The following is a 5471-nucleotide window of genomic DNA, read 5'->3' on the forward strand; positions in this document are numbered from 1 at the left end:
AAGGCCATGATGATCCACTTGGTAAAGTAAATCCACTTGGCATCTTTCTTGGCCTTCAGACAACAATTCTGATGGCTAAAGATCCAAACTGGACAGGCAAAAAAAAAAAAAGAGAGAGAATCAAACAGTGTTACAGGAAAGGAGAATCTGGGAGCGTCTCATTTTTTAAGTTCTGTTACAGACCATTCACACACTGGCAGTAAAAAAAAAAAAAGTAATACATGGAAAAAGTTGCCCCAGTAACACAACTAGATGACTTAATTGTTTTAGTTCTGTTGCATTTGCAGTAATTGGTGCCTACAAGCATGCTCACTGATGAATACATTTACTGTTTGTGGGATGGAAGCCTCCCGAATGTCTCAGTAAATCCCAGAAGAGGCTGTCATTTATGGCAAACTAACATGTGTAGCTTGTTGCAACAAACAGAAGCATATTTTGGTGGGTGATTAAAACATAGACTTTATTCAAATAAGAAAAATAGTGTACATACTATGCTATGTAGAGATCTTTACTATGTACAGTAGAATACACCAAGATTTCCCTTTTTGATACATATATAAAGTACAGTGGGAATGATAATAATATAAATGTGTGGGTAAAATACCCACACAGGATACCCAAACTGAAGGAGCTGCTCAGGGCCTCCACAGTCTCATGCAGGGGGTGGGAGGTCTTGTCCATAACAGACATTAGCTTGGCTAACATTCTCCTCTCAGCCACCTCCTCTGTGGAGTCTAGGGGACTGGCCAGGACAGAGCTGGCCCTTTTTACCAGTCTATTAAGCCGTTTCCTGTCTGTCTCCGTGCTGCCACCTCTCCAACAGACATACATAACCTGTTGTTTGTAAAGGTGCATGTGGTCAGCAGGTGTTGACATGAGGATTATATTTCTCTTTAGATATTAATGTTTATGTTCAAAGGAGGAGTGTGTGGGTGTTTACCGGCATGATCTCTAAAAAAACTACAAAAATCCTTTCTATGAATAAACAGTGAAGTTGGAAACAAACAGAAATTCCAAAACACAGGTAAGGCCAGTGGCTTCTACCTCTTCAGATAAGCAACTGAGGGGAAACTTGTGTATTTTGACAGGCAATTTTCTCCTTCAGTGTTGTTGCTGAAGAGGTGAAAATGATGCATCAGTTTGCCAAGAGCCCTCTTTGAATATTTACCATCATTAAAAAGTGCTACACGTAGACCTTTTAACCGTGACTGCAGCTTGACGAGGTGTCTGCAGGATGAACATGCCGCAGAGTCAAGGGAAACTACGGGAGCTCCACCTGCATTTTGGTGAAGAGGCTGTAAATATAAATCAGAAGCATACAAACAGCAGATGTAATGGACCATCCAGGGAGAGCAATGCACACTTACCGGCACTTCCTGTGAGAGCAGTGAGTGCCTGCTATCTGAGTGTGTGTTTGATTATAAGGATGGTGAGATGGTCAAGTACCGACACCTCAGCACAGTCAGATGGTGAGCTCTCCCTAATTTATTTACCAGCCAGGGAAAGAAAGTCAGATGGAGAGCCAGAGAGTGGAAGCTCAGTATTGCATACACTCTCAAATCAGTTGCGCTTTCAAAAGAAACAAAGTTTATATTAAATTAGGTGAGATTAGAAAAAAGTAATGTGTCGTGAAGCGCAGATGGTTTTCCTGGATATGCAGAAAATGGTCAGCTGGTATGTTATAAAGAAAAACTGGAAGCAAAAAAACTCCCATTTGGACATCAGATTAAGTTTCCCCTGGTCCAAATCTATTCCAGAAAGACTGCATTGTCGCTGTTGTCTCCGAGAGGCGTAGAAGTGAGTGTAATCACACCTGATGGCTCTTCCTCTCTCGCCGGAGCACACAATAAAGAAACACACAGATGGGGCAGATCCTCTCACTCGCAGATTTCTTTTATTTGGACATTCAAAAATTACTTGGACAGGTTTTGGTAATTCAACTACACTTTGCACCAGGAGTGCCAGTTTCACCTGCAAAGAGGTTGGTTATATTGCAGAACACTGGCACTTTTGCAGCAGGGGCGCGCAGGGAGCGAATGCTGCATGGCGTGAAAGGGATTAGATAAGCCGAGGAAAGGGAGTGAAGTCTGCACCAAATCTTGGTGCAGATGGTGAGCCGGTCCAGGAAGAAGCCACAGTATCAGTGTGCTCTTTAAACATCTTTGTGGCTCTGTCACCAAAAACACTACAACTGATGACTGAGTGAGGATAACAATTAGATTCATTTATAACGACTTACAACCAGTGTTGGGGTTACTCAAAAGTAAAAGTAAAGCATACTTATTACAGTGCTATTCATTACAGTGCTTGCTACACTTTGTCGTTATACCATAAAATTACCTGAATTAGCAGTTAACAATATAAATCCCAGGCTACAGTCCCGCACACCGACACAAATCCCCGTCCTAATGAGGATCTTTTTCTTACAAACACAAAGCAAAGATGAAAAACAGCACAAAGTGAACACATCACAGTGATTCTCCTGTAGAAACACGAACAGGTAGAGCAGGCGGCTGCAGACTGACTGATCATCACTTTGTTACCTGTTGAAGTTCTGGCTGCTGGGCTGAGGGCAGGAGCCACGCTAGCTTAGTGTTAGCGTGCTACCTGTGCAGCTGTTTACAAAGAGCCAAAGTTGTTAGCAATATAATGGAGTTGTCTTTGTCCTGGGTGCAGTTTGTGCTTTACCATCATGCCGTGGTAGCCTGTTCCATCATTGTCCTTTTAAACAGTGAGTGAGGAAGAAAAAAAGCATGTTTTGGGTTTTTTCTTCTTTCTATCCGGCCAGCATGCAGATAACTAAAGTGCCTTTGTAATGCAAGTAACAAAATAATTGTAACTGTAATGTAATAACTGAATTAGTATAAAAAAAAATACAATCCTCTGAAATGTTTGCAAAGCCATCCAACAGCAGGCTGAAATCTTCTGAACAGCAGGATCTGATATATTTATGAAAACTGATGAGAGAATAATAATAATAATAATAATAATAATAATAATAATAATAATAATAATAATAATAATAATAATAATAATAATAATAATGGATTGGATTTATATAGCGCTTTTCAAGGCACCCAAAGCGCTTTACAATGCCACTATTCATTCACTCTCACATTCACACACTGGTGGAGGCAGCTACAGTTGTAGCCACAGCTGCCCTGGGGCAGACTGACAGACTGAGAGAAGTACAATTAAAGGAAAATGCACATAGAGACAATGTACAGATAGACTACATAGTAACATGTGTTTGAAGTTAGCTTTTATCTCAGCAGAGGAAGAGAATATCTTTCATTTTCAGCAGCACTCTGAGTGCTGACAAGGTTAATGAGCTAACATCGGTGAAATGAGAAATGAGGATATTTATATACGGTGAAAAAAGAAAAGCCACCTCAGTAAAGAGCATGTGTCCCACACATTTTCTCTGCTGGCTTATACAAATTAAAGCACATATTACCCACTAGTGACTATAATCTCAAAAACATAATCACTGTTAATGTCTGGGTTTGACTTATTTGGGAGCCAGTCTGAGCTGAGCTCCCTTGAACACGAGTCTCAGTTCATCCTCTGTCAAGCAGTTTATCTCTTTTCCCTCCTATTAGGACAACCGTATTTTGACTGGCTGCTCTTCATAAATTGAAGGTGTGGACAGCCATGTATGTGGTGCACAGTCGAGTCATTATCCAGATATGTTTCTTAAAAGCACTGAAGCTTGGGTAGCTTGGAAGAAGCTTGTGCAAACCTTGTAAAAAGCCTTACAGGTCAGACTGAGTTTGGCTTAAAAGTATTCTTGTTTCATTTATCCATAAAAAAATATCTCAACTGATGGCCATCAGCACATATTTTAATGGTTGTATTTGGTGTATAGAGGGTGAGTGTGGCTGGTTCATGATAAAAAAGAGAGGGGGCTTCTGCCTAATAAGCAGTGAACACTCATAATAAGCACACCTTGGCTTATTATTTATTTATTAATCTGTACTCATACCCACAAAAAAGCTCAGAGGGCAACACAAACTCTGGTTAGCATCATCACGCTGATGAAAGGAATAGCTTTTTAAATGGTTTCTCTTCTCTTGTTTTCAGTCATCCAGTGGCAATATACAGCTGCTGAACCTTGTTGCTAGGAGAGATGCAACTCCAATCACCGCTATTGGCCAGAAAGGCCAGGATGTTCATCCAATAAAAGCCCCGCAGCAGCAGGACAGTGGTAGCCACCCAGACACAATTATTATGGTGCCCTGACTGCTGCTGTTGAAGTACCTGTTGGAAAGGTCAACACTCAAATTGTTGGTGGATGTCAGCTGATGGAGAAGAGAGCACGAGAGCATATGTACCCACACATGTACTGTATCTGTGCTCGTATTAGTCAGCATACAAACCCTGTGTATAGAGAGAGTGTGGGTAACACAAGTAATTCAAAATAAATACACAATAATGTAAAGCAAATATTTAGTCTTGCTGGTAAAGAGAGAAATATGTCCTTTTTAAAAGAGACGTGGCATTAATCACCTCAGTCTAGTCCAGGCTCTACATCCACTGATAGAGCTTATGATTGTAAATCACTGTCAATAATAATGAATCTGAGAAGACTGTAAAGAATCTAAGTGAATAAACAGTGCAACCATCCATCACTAAACTCCCAGACACCACAAAACCAGTCAGTTCATCAACTGACAAAATCAGTTCAATAGAATTAAAGCTCAAAAGTCAAAATGCAGACATCTTTCTTCTTCTGTGGGAATGAGCAGAGTGAGCAGCAGCCACATGCTGCTAATCAAATAAAACTAATCAACAGTTATCAGCAAACGTGAGCAACGAGGAACGTCATAATCGTGTTTACAGAGAAGCAATTGTTACTGCCAGTCAGTCAGGGAAACATTATAGAACCATTTCCACACAATTTCATGTCTGTGATTCTACAGCGAGAAAGATTATTCACAAGTGGAAACCTGTTCATGTTATCAATCTTCCCAGGAGTGGATGTTCTAGAAAATTCACCCCAAGGTTAGACGATCCAGTGCTCAGAGAAACTACAAGAAACTCCCAAAATCTGCTTCCAGTCTACAGGCCTCAGTTCAATGTTAAAGTTCATGACAGCACAAAAAAGACTGAACAAGTATGGCTTCTTTGGAAGGGTTGGCACGAGAAAGCATCTTCTCTCTAAAAACAACATGGCAACGCAGGTTTGCAAACTTGCATCTAAACAAACCACAAGACAGCATATCAACACGAATGCTTTAAACCAGCTGTGAAGAGCAGCGGTGAACGGGTGATGATTTGGGCTTGTTTTGCAGCCTTGGCATCTTGCAGTCATTGAGAAGACCACAAACACCTCTGTATGCCAAAATATTGTACAGGGAGTGCAGAATTATCAGGCAAATGAGTATTTTGTCCACATCATCCTCTTCATGCATGTTGTCTTACTCCAAGCTGTATAGGCTCGAAAGCCTACTACCAATTAAGCATATTAG

The sequence above is a fragment of the Haplochromis burtoni genome, unplaced genomic scaffold, assembly GCF_018398535.1.
Source record: "Haplochromis burtoni strain Fernald_Lab_line unplaced genomic scaffold, NCSU_Asbu1 Contig_649, whole genome shotgun sequence".
Classification (NCBI taxonomy): Eukaryota; Metazoa; Chordata; class Actinopteri; order Cichliformes; family Cichlidae; genus Haplochromis; species Haplochromis burtoni.